An 11,777-nucleotide genomic window follows, 5' to 3' on the forward strand; every position below is an offset into this window, starting at 1 on the left:
GTTGCTGTGATAGCTTTTGGCTTGTGCTCGTACCAGTTTGTTTCGACTGCTATATTGTACTCTTTGCACAGGTTATGATGGAGATGGGTGCACACTCTGTCATGCCGTTCTATGTAGTCCTTTTTGGCAAGGATCGGGCACGCCGATATTATGTGATCTATAGTTTCCTCGTGCTGATGGCAAATTCTACACTTACTGTCTCGGGCTCTGCCGTGTATTTTCCGATCTCGGTACCTAGTGTTAAGAGCCTGGTCTTGGGCTGCTGCAATTAGGCTTTCGGTTTCTCCTTTTAATGCTCCTTTGCTCAGCCACATGGTTGAAAGAGTGCTTTCGACTCTGTCTTCTTCCAGTAAGCGAGGGTACTGACCGTGCATGTTCTTTTCGGTCCATTTTGATCTTAAGGTTTCGGCTATTTTCTTCTTGATTATTTGGTTCCTGCTTTTAACTGGTGTTTGTTCAAAGTTTTGTTCTAACTCAGTTTCAAACTTGTCAGCTTTTTTGGTAATCGAGTGTAGCGTGTTCAGCTGGGTGTCCGCCTCGTGTACCGATTTAAGAAACAGATCTTCATTTCTCTTCTTTCTCAGGTAGTATTTCGTACTGATAATGGTGGACTTGTACGCTGCTTCTATCTGTCTCAACCCTCTTCCTCCCAGTTTTCTGCTGACGTAGAGTCGGTGAACATCCGCGGATGGGTGGTGCATTTTGTACATTGTCAGGTATTTTCTTGTTTTGACGTCCAGAGCTCGGATTTCTGTCATCTTCCAGTCTAGGATTGCAAATCCGTACTGAAGCACGGGAACTGCAAGTGCTCCGATGGCCGAAATCTTATTTTTTGCTGACAGCTCTGTCTTTAATACTGCCCTAACTCTTCGGATGTATTCTTTCTTGACCTTCTCTTTGACTGTTGTATTTTGCACTCCTGAATTCTCTTCCATGCCCAGGTACTTGTAAGTTTCACCAGGGTCTAGTTGTCTGATGCTGGTTTCATTGTCGATGGTTACATTTTCACCTTTAAAAAACTTTCCTTTCTTGAAAGTCACTTTGGCGCACTTATCCAGGCCGAATTTCATTCCGATATCGTCACTAAATTCTTTTACTGTTTTAAGCTGTTGTTGAAGCTTTGTTTCATTGCTACTGAAGAGTTTCAAGTCGTCCATGTAAAGAAGGTGTGTCAGTTGTTTGTAACCATCCTCAAGGTCGTATCCATTCTGTTGTTCGTTCAGCTTCTTCGATAGGGGTATTAGTCCTATGCAAAACAGAAGGGGCGAGAATGCGTCTCCTTGATAGATTCCACGCCTGATTTTGATTTCCGAAGTTACGATTTGGCCCGCGTTTCCGTTCAGTTGGATGACAGTTGCCCAGTGTTTCATCATGTTCTTACACGCGTTGACTAGATTTGGGTGGACTCCCATTATTTCCAGTGCTCGTATGATCCAGCTATGTGGCATGCTGTCGAAGGCTTTTTGGTAGTCTAGCCATGCTACGGATAGATTTTTCTTCCTCCTTTTGCAGTCTTCAATGGCAGTCTTGGATATAAGGAGTTGATCTAAGCATCCATTTGCTCCTTTTCGGCACCCTTTCTGCTCTATTGGGAGGAGTTCAACACTTTCTAAATACTTGTAAGTTTTGCCAGCCATTAAAGCGGTGTATATCTTGTACATAATGTTAAGACAAGTGATCGGGCGGAAGTTCTTTGGGTTCGCTGTTTCTTTGTTTTTCGGTATCAGGTACGTGCACCCTTTAGCTAACCAAGGTGGGAACTCTTCTCCCCCCAGTAGTTTTATGTATTCTGTTGTTAGATACTTGTGGATGGGGTGCATTTTTTTGTACCAGAAGCTCTGTATCTTGTCTGGGCCGGGTGCTTTCCAATTCGCAAGATTCTTTAAGACATTCGCTACTTCTGCCTCATTTAGGGGAGTCCATTCCATCTGATGTTCGACGTTTAGATCCTTAATCCAGTCCGCTTCGGTGTTATGCTCTGTGGGAGTTTCGTAAATTCCTTTCCAGAACTCCTCTATTTCTTGTTTCTTAGGGGTTGCACCAGTTTCTGCTCCGTCCCCTTTGATTTTTCTGTAGAAGCTCTTACAGTTAGTTACAAACATCCTATTTTCCCTATATTGGTTAGATCGTTTTTTGTATCTCCTGATCCTTTGGCTGAACACTGATATGCGTTGTTTAAGTTGCTCGGCTACATTGTCAATATTGTATTCTTCTCCTTCGTCAGTGTATTTTTCTAGTATTGATTTAACTCGCTGTGTCATTGGCTTCTCGTTAGACTTGCTAGTCTCCTTGAAATTAGTTAACACTGAAAGGTTGCATCTCAGCTCTTTTATTCTGTTATCGATCCTTTTTTGCCACAGGGGTTTCGTTTCTTTCGCGTTGTTCTTTTTTACTGGTCTTGGGTTGTTTGCTTCATCACTGACTGTTAGAGCTGCCGCGTAGAGTAAGCAATTTATTTTCCAGAGGTCCAATTCCTGTTCAGTTTCTAGTATAGTCTTCACCTCACTGTTGACCCGTGCAAGGATTTCCTTCTCCTTTTTTGCGCCGTTCAGTTTTCTGATCGGTTCTCTTTCCTCTAAGGTCATCTCCAGTACTTCTTGGTAGAGTCTCCTAATTGGTGACTCTGGCTTTTCGTTTTGTGATGACTTGGGTTCTGGCGTTGGGGCTAGCGGCTCAGGGTTGGTCTCTGTCAGCTCATCGCTCGTAGGTTGCTGGTTTCCAGGAGGAGTTTGTGACGCTTGGTTTGAGATGTTTAGCTCGGCTAGGATGTCTTGGGATAGGATATCATCCAGTGCATCAGGTGCCACTTGGGGGGCTTCTCCGGCATGTTCCTCAGTTGATGCTTCTAGTGTGGCAATAGCATCTGCTTTAATTTCTTCAAGCAACTCATCGCTAAGTTTCCTTTTGTTTTCTATGTATCTTCTCTGCGTGGCTAGTTTATTCGCATTGATGTGTAATCGGGTGTCAGGGTTCCTAGCTCTCCATAAATCGTACGTCTCCTTTATGTTGCAAAAGCCTGTACCTTCTTTAGTATACCAGTGACACCACATGACTTCTTTGTACTCTTCTTGAGTCCATTTAATTCTTTGTGAGGATTGGGCTACTTGAGACGATATTCCCTCATCCTCTGGATCTTTTTGGTTGGCTGAGCTGCTTTGCGAACGTTCTGTCTCATTTTCTGGGCTCTGAGATGTCTGTCCAAGGTGGAGACGGACGTCTGCTTTGATTTCGGAGAGTTGCATCTCATTCAGTTTCTTTTGGTTCTCTATGTACCTGCGTTGGGTTGCAAGTTTATTTGCTTCAATATAAGGACGGGTAGCTGGGTTTCTCTTTCTCCAGAGATTGTAAATGGACTTCATGTTGCAGCTGCCTGTGCTTTCTTTGATGTAGAGGTAGCACCACATGACTTCTTTGTATTCTGCCTCGCTCCATTTTGTTCGCGCCCTTGTATGGTTGGGCTGAGAGTCTGGCTGGCTACTCAAAGGTTGTACTTGAGTCGGGCTGAGAGTTTGTGGCGTGTTTGTAGGCCCATTTCTTGGGTCCGCTCGGTTTGTTCTCGAGTTTGTTGGTCTGTTCAACTCTTCATCTCTGTCCCTATTCGCTAGGGTGATTTGAGAGTTCTTGCGTTGTTTAGTAATTTTTCTGGAATCCATGTTGTTCCCACGAGTAGAGGAGGATTTGGACGGTCCGCCCGGCAGCCTCTTCGCCGGGTAAGGCTACGTACTCTGGGAGGTCGCCCGGTATCCCAGGGCACCGTGGGTAGACACCTTCAGAAGCACCCGATGCCAAGAGACCCGATGGGCACGGTTTGCTTACACCCCGGGTTGGGTTTTTTTATTGAAGTACTTCCTGGCACAAAGGGAGTGCTCAGAAAGTGACTCGGGACTGGAGGTGCGTGAATACCCCAGACCATAGACAGTCCTCCCTGCAGTTTTATTATTATTATTATTATTATTATTTATATGCGAAGTTATCTCCAGCTTTGCTGGGTAGTTGGGCTCTCTTTACGTGAGCAAACAATGCTCATTGGTAGAGAGAGTATAGTGGGTTGAGGCCGGTGTTAACTTGGCTATGAATGGCCAATTTACAGCCGACGATAAGGTTTGCAGTAACCGGGGTGAGAGCTGTGTCCTAAGACGCCCACCCAGAGGTTGCTTCTCGTCGATGATGGTGGGGTAGGGGTTTAGGTTGTGGGGGAACAAATGAGTATGGATTCTTTGGTTAAGGTTTTCAACTTAAGACTTTCCTCAGTATCCTAGCAGTTCCGAGGATTGCTGCTTTCTGAGCTGTGACAAGAGAGTGCTTCCCAGGGATTTCTTCCTTAAATTTCTTCCATTCTTTCGAGACTGCTCCCGTCGCGCCGATTACGAAGGGTATGACTTTCGTGTCCGTTTTCCACATTCTACTTATCTCGATTTCTAAGTCTTTATACTTGAGTCTTTTTTCGGCTTCCTTCAATGATATGTTCCTATCCGCTGGGATTGACACGTCGATAAGCAAGCAAGTTTGCCCCCTTTTTCGCAGTATGATGTCAGGCCTGTTGTTCGGAACCGTCCTATCAGTTCTGACAGGAACATTCCATATGATAGTTGTTTGCCCATCATCCGTTGCTGTGATAGCTTTTGGCTTGTGCTCGTACCAGTTTGTTTCGACTGCTATATTGTACTCTTTGCACAGGTTATGATGGAGATGGGTGCACACTCTGTCATGCCGTTCTATGTAGTCCTTTTTGGCAAGGATCGGGCACGCCGATATTATGTGATCTATAGTTTCCTCGTGCTGATGGCAAATTCTACACTTACTGTCTCGGGCTCTGCCGTGTATTTTCCGATCTCGGTACCTAGTGTTAAGAGCCTGGTCTTGGGCTGCTGCAATTAGGCTTTCGGTTTCTCCTTTTAATGCTCCTTTGCTCAGCCACATGGTTGAAAGAGTGCTTTCGACTCTGTCTTCTTCCAGTAAGCGAGGGTACTGACCGTGCATGTTCTTTTCGGTCCATTTTGATCTTAAGGTTTCGGCTATTTTCTTCTTGATTATTTGGTTCCTGCTTTTAACTGGTGTTTGTTCAAAGTTTTGTTCTAACTCAGTTTCAAACTTGTCAGCTTTTTTGGTAATCGAGTGTAGCGTGTTCAGCTGGGTGTCCGCCTCGTGTACCGATTTAAGAAACAGATCTTCATTTCTCTTCTTTCTCAGGTAGTATTTCGTACTGATAATGGTGGACTTGTACGCTGCTTCTATCTGTCTCAACCCTCTTCCTCCCAGTTTTCTGCTGACGTAGAGTCGGTGAACATCCGCGGATGGGTGGTGCATTTTGTACATTGTCAGGTATTTTCTTGTTTTGACGTCCAGAGCTCGGATTTCTGTCATCTTCCAGTCTAGGATTGCAAATCCGTACTGAAGCACGGGAACTGCAAGTGCTCCGATGGCCGAAATCTTATTTTTTGCTGACAGCTCTGTCTTTAATACTGCCCTAACTCTTCGGATGTATTCTTTCTTGACCTTCTCTTTGACTGTTGTATTTTGCACTCCTGAATTCTCTTCCATGCCCAGGTACTTGTAAGTTTCACCAGGGTCTAGTTGTCTGATGCTGGTTTCATTGTCGATGGTTACATTTTCACCTTTAAAAAACTTTCCTTTCTTGAAAGTCACTTTGGCGCACTTATCCAGGCCGAATTTCATTCCGATATCGTCACTAAATTCTTTTACTGTTTTAAGCTGTTGTTGAAGCTTTGTTTCATTGCTACTGAAGAGTTTCAAGTCGTCCATGTAAAGAAGGTGTGTCAGTTGTTTGTAACCATCCTCAAGGTCGTATCCATTCTGTTGTTCGTTCAGCTTCTTCGATAGGGGTATTAGTCCTATGCAAAACAGAAGGGGCGAGAATGCGTCTCCTTGATAGATTCCACGCCTGATTTTGATTTCCGAAGTTACGATTTGGCCCGCGTTTCCGTTCAGTTGGATGACAGTTGCCCAGTGTTTCATCATGTTCTTACACGCGTTGACTAGATTTGGGTGGACTCCCATTATTTCCAGTGCTCGTATGATCCAGCTATGTGGCATGCTGTCGAAGGCTTTTTGGTAGTCTAGCCATGCTACGGATAGATTTTTCTTCCTCCTTTTGCAGTCTTCAATGGCAGTCTTGGATATAAGGAGTTGATCTAAGCATCCATTTGCTCCTTTTCGGCACCCTTTCTGCTCTATTGGGAGGAGTTCAGCACTTTCTAAATACTTGTAAGTTTTGCCAGCCATTAAAGCGGTGTATATCTTGTACATAATGTTAAGACAAGTGATCGGGCGGAAGTTCTTTGGGTTCGCTGTTTCTTTGTTTTTCGGTATCAGGTACGTGCACCCTTTAGCTAACCAAGGTGGGAACTCTTCTCCCCCCAGTAGTTTTATGTATTCTGTTGTTAGATACTTGTGGATGGGGTGCATTTTTTTGTACCAGAAGCTCTGTATCTTGTCTGGGCCGGGTGCTTTCCAATTCGCAAGATTCTTTAAGACATTCGCTACTTCTGCCTCATTTAGGGGAGTCCATTCCATCTGATGTTCGACGTTTAGATCCTTAATCCAGTCCGCTTCGGTGTTATGCTCTGTGGGAGTTTCGTAAATTCCTTTCCAGAACTCCTCTATTTCTTGTTTCTTAGGGGTTGCACCAGTTTCTGCTCCGTCCCCTTTGATTTTTCTGTAGAAGCTCTTACAGTTAGTTACAAACATCCTATTTTCCCTATATTGGTTAGATCGTTTTTTGTATCTCCTGATCCTTTGGCTGAACACTGATATGCGTTGTTTAAGTTGCTCGGCTACATTGTCAATATTGTATTCTTCTCCTTCGTCAGTGTATTTTTCTAGTATTGATTTAACTCGCTGTGTCATTGGCTTCTCGTTAGACTTGCTAGTCTCCTTGAAATTAGTTAACACTGAAAGGTTGCATCTCAGCTCTTTTATTCTGTTATCGATCCTTTTTTGCCACAGGGGTTTCGTTTCTTTCGCGTTGTTCTTTTTTACTGGTCTTGGGTTGTTTGCTTCATCACTGACTGTTAGAGCTGCCGCGTAGAGTAAGCAATTTATTTTCCAGAGGTCCAATTCCTGTTCAGTTTCTAGTATAGTCTTCACCTCACTGTTGGCCCGTGCAAGGATTTCCTTCTCCTTTTTTGCGCCGTTCAGTTTTCTGATCGGTTCTCTTTCCTCTAAGGTCATCTCCAGTACTTCTTGGTAGAGTCTCCTAATTGGTGACTCTGGCTTTTCGTTTTGTGATGACTTGGGTTCTGGCGTTGGGGCTAGCGGCTCAGGGTTGGTCTCTGCCAGCTCATCGCTCGTAGGTTGCTGGTTTCCAGGATGAGTTTGTGACGCTTGGTTTGAGATGTTTAGCTCGGCTAGGATGTCTTGGGATAGGATATCATCCAGTGCATCAGGTGCCACTTGGGGGGCTTCTCCGGCATGTTCCTCAGTTGATGCTTCTAGTGTGGCAATAGCATCTGCTTTAATTTCTTCAAGCAGCTCATCGCTAAGTTTCCTTTTGTTTTCTATGTATCTTCTCTGCGTGGCTAGTTTATTCGCATTGATGTGTAATCGGGTGTCAGGGTTCCTAGCTCTCCATAAATCGTACGTCTCCTTTATGTTGCAAAAGCCTGTACCTTCTTTAGTATACCAGTGACACCACATGACTTCTTTGTACTCTTCTTGAGTCCATTTAATTCTTTGTGAGGATTGGGCTACTTGAGACGATATTCCCTCATCCTCTGGATCTTTATGGTTGGCTGAGCTGCTTTGCGAATGTTCTGTCTCATTTTCTGGGGTCTGAGATGTCTGTCCAAGGTGGAGACGGACGTCTGCTTTGATTTCGGAGAGTTGCATCTCATTCAGTTTCTTTTGGTTCTCTATGTACCTGCGTTGGGTTGCAAGTTTATTTGCTTCAATATAAGGACGGGTAGCTGGGTTTCTCTTTCTCCAGAGATTGTAAATGGACTTCATGTTGCAGCTGCCTGTGCTTTCTTTGATGTAGAGGTAGCACCACATGACTTCTTTGTATTCTGCCTCGCTCCATTTTGTTCGCGCCCTTGTATGGTATGGCTGAGAGTCTGGCTGGCTACTCAAAGGTTGTACTTGAGTCGGGCTGAGAGTTTGTGGCGTGTTTGTAGGCACATTTCTTGGGTCCGCTCGGTTTGTTCTCGAGTTTGTTGGTCTGTTCAACTCTTCATCTCTGTCCCTATTCGCTAGGGTGATTTGAGAGTTCTTGCGTTGTTTAGTAATTTTTCTGGAATCCATGTTGTTCCCACGAGTAGAGGAGGATTTGGACGGTCCGCCCGGCAGCCTCTTCGCCGGGTAAGGCTACGTACTCTGGGAGGTCGCCCGGTATCCCAGGGCACCGTGGGTAGACACCTTCAGAAGCACCCGATGCCAAGAGACCCGATGGGCACGGTTTGCTTACACCCCGGGTTGGGTTTTTTTTTTTTATTGAAGTACTTCCTGGCACAAAGGGAGTGCTCAGAAAGTGACTCGGGACTGGAGGTGCGTGAATACCCCAGACCATAGACAGTCCTCCCTGCAGTTTTATTATTATTATTATTATTATTATTATTATTATTTATATGCGAAGTTATCTCCAGCTTTGCTGGGTAGTTGGGCTCTCTTTACGTGAGCAAACAATGCTCATTGGTAGAGAGAGTATAGTGGGTTGAGGCCGGTGTTAACTTGGCTATGAATGGCCAATTTACAGCCGACGATAAGGTTTGCAGTAACCGGGGTGAGAGCTGTGTCCTAAGACGCCCACCCAGAGGTTGCTTCTCGTCGATGATGGTGGGGTAGGGGTTTAGGTTGTGGGGGAACAAATGAGTATGGATTCTTTGGTTAAGGTTTTCAACTTAAGACTTTCCTCAGTATCCTAGCAGTTCCGAGGATTGCTGCTTTCTGAGCTGTGACAAGAGAGTGCTTCCCAGGGATTTCTTCCTTAAATTTCTTCCATTCTTTCGAGACTGCTCCCGTCGCGCCGATTACGAAGGGTATGACTTATTATTATTATTATTATTATTATTATTTTTCATATTCACTGCTGTCACCAGCTTTGCTGGGTTGCTTTAAGCCCTCACACAGGGGCAAACAATGCTCCTAGGTATGAGGGCTGTTTGTGGTTTGGGTGGCCGGGTGGTGGTTATTTCACTCCCCCTTGGGGGGTGGCTCGTCACGGACTAGGATACCTGTTTTAGGAACCGAGGCAGGGTAGGTGTCTGGAGGACGCCTGCCTAAAGGTTTCTTTCCTGAGGTGGTAGGCGGTAGGGGTGTTTTTGGTGTGTGGGAACGTCCTAGGTGTATTCGCGCTGCTCCGCCTAGCTTAAGACCTTCCGGAGGATTCTGGCAGTGCCTAACACAGCAGACTTCTGGGCCAATACTAGCGAATGTTTCCCAGGGATTTCGTTCTTCAGTTTAGTCCAGTCTTTAGAGACTGCTCCGGTAGCTCCTATCACAAAGGGTATGACTCGGGTTTTGGTCTTCCACATCCTGCTGATTTCGATCTCTAGGTCTTTATACTTTAGTTTCTTCTCAGCTTCCTTTTTTGTGATGTTCCTGTCTGCTGGGATAGAGACGTCAATCAGCAGACACGTTTGGCCTTTCCTACGTAGGATGATGTCCGGTCTGTTTGCCTCAACAGTTCTATCGGTTCTGATAGGGAAGTTCCACAGGATCGTTGTCTCTCCATCTCTGGTTGTTGCAGTGTTTTTCGGTTTGTGTTCATACCATTTATCTGCGTCGACTTCGATTCCATATTCTTTGCAGAGGCTGTAGTGAAGTTGGGTGCATACTCTGTCGTGCCTCTCGATATAGTCCTTTTGGGCTAGAATTGGGCAACCTGATGTTATGTGCTCAATGGTTTCTTCGAACTGGTGACAGATTCTGCATTTGCTATTCACATGTTTCTTGTGGATTTTCCTCTCTCGGTACCTTGTGTTTAAGGCTTGATCCTGTGCCGCTACAATTAGGCTCTCTGTTTCTGCTTTTAGTACACCTTTACTGAGCCAGATGGTAGAGAGATTACTCTCGATAGAGTCATTTTCTAGCATCAGTGGATACTGCCCGTGCATGATCTTTCCTTTCCATTTGGTTCTGATGCTTTCTGAGATTTTCTTTTTGATTTTTTGCTTCCTGCTGTTTATGGGGGCCACTTCAAAGTTTTCTCCGAGCTCGGCTTCAAACTTGTTTGCTTCTTTCGCAATGTGGTCTTTGTCTAGAGCAAGGTTGACGGCATATACGGCTTTGAGAAAAGGGTCTTCGTTTTTTTTTTCCTGGAGGTAGTACTTCGCATTGATGATGGAAGATTTGTATGTTGATTCAATTTGCCTAAGTCCTCGTCCTCCTAGTTTTCTGCTCACGTATAGCCTGTCAACGTCTGCGGATGGGTGGTGCATTTTATGCATTGTCAGACATTTTCTTGTTTTTATGTCTAGCGCTTTTATTTCTTTTATTTTCCAATTCAGAATTGCAAATCCGTACTGTAGAACGGGTACGGCTAGCGCTCCGATTGCAGTTATCTTGTTTTTTGCCGTTAGCTCTATTATTATTATTATTATTATTATTATTATTATTATTATTATTATTTTTCATATTCACTGCTGTCACCAGCTTTGCTGGGTTGCTTTAAGCCCTCACACAGGGGCAAACAATGCTCCTAGGTATGAGGGCTGTTTGTGGTTTGGGTGGCCGGGTGGTGGTTTTTTCAGTCCCCCTTGGGGGGTGGCTCGTCACGGACTAGGATACTTGTTTTAGGAACCGAGGCAGGGTAGGTGTCTGGAGGACGCCTGCCTAAAGGTTCCTTTCCTGAGGTGGTAGGCGGTAGGGGTGTTTTCGGTGTGTGGGAACGTTCTAGGTGTATTCGCGCTGCTCCACCTAGCTTAAGACCTTCCGGAGGATTCTGGCAGTGCCTAACACAGCAGACTTCTGGGCCAATACTAGCGAATGTTTCCCAGGGATTTCGTTCTTCAGTTTAGTCCAGTCTTTAGAGACTGCTCCGGTAGCTCCTATCACAAAGGGTATGACTCGGGTTTTGGTCTTCCACATCCTGCTGATTTCGATCTCTAGGTCTTTATACTTTAGTTTCTTCTCAGCTTCCTTTTTTGTGATGTTCCTGTCTGCTGGGATAGAGACGTCAATCAGCAGACACGTTTGGCCTTTCCTACGTAGGATGATGTCCGGTCTGTTTGCCTCAACAGTTCTATCGGTTCTGATAGGGAAGTTCCACAGGATCGTTGTCTCTCCATCTCTGGTTGTTGCAGTGTTTTTCGGTTTGTGTTCATACCATTTATCTGCGTCGACTTCGATTCCATATTCTTTGCAGAGGCTGTAGTGAAGTTGGGTGCATACTCTGTCGTGTCTCTCGATATAGTCCTTTTGGGCTAGAATTGGGCAACCTGATGTTATGTGCTCAATGGTTTCTTCGAACTGATGGCAGATTCTGCATTTGCTATTCATATGTTTCTTGTGGATTTTCCTCTCTCGGTACCTTGTGTTTAAGGCTTGATCCTGTGCCGCTACAATTAGGCTCTCTGTTTCTGCTTTTAGTACACCTTTACTGAGCCAGATGGTGGAGAGATTACTCTCGATAGAGTCATTTTCTAGCATCAGTGGATACTGCCTGTGCATGATCTTTCCTTTCCATTTGGTTCTGATGCTTTCTGAGATTTTCTTTTTGATTTTTTGCTTCCTGCTGTTTATGGGGGCCACTTCAAAGTTTTCTCCGAGCTCGGCTTCAAACTTGTTTGCTTCTTTCGCAATGTGGTCTTTGTCTAGAGCAA

The sequence above is a fragment of the Bemisia tabaci genome, chromosome 2, assembly GCF_918797505.1.
Source record: "Bemisia tabaci chromosome 2, PGI_BMITA_v3".
Lineage (NCBI taxonomy): Eukaryota > Metazoa > Arthropoda > Insecta > Hemiptera > Aleyrodidae > Bemisia > Bemisia tabaci.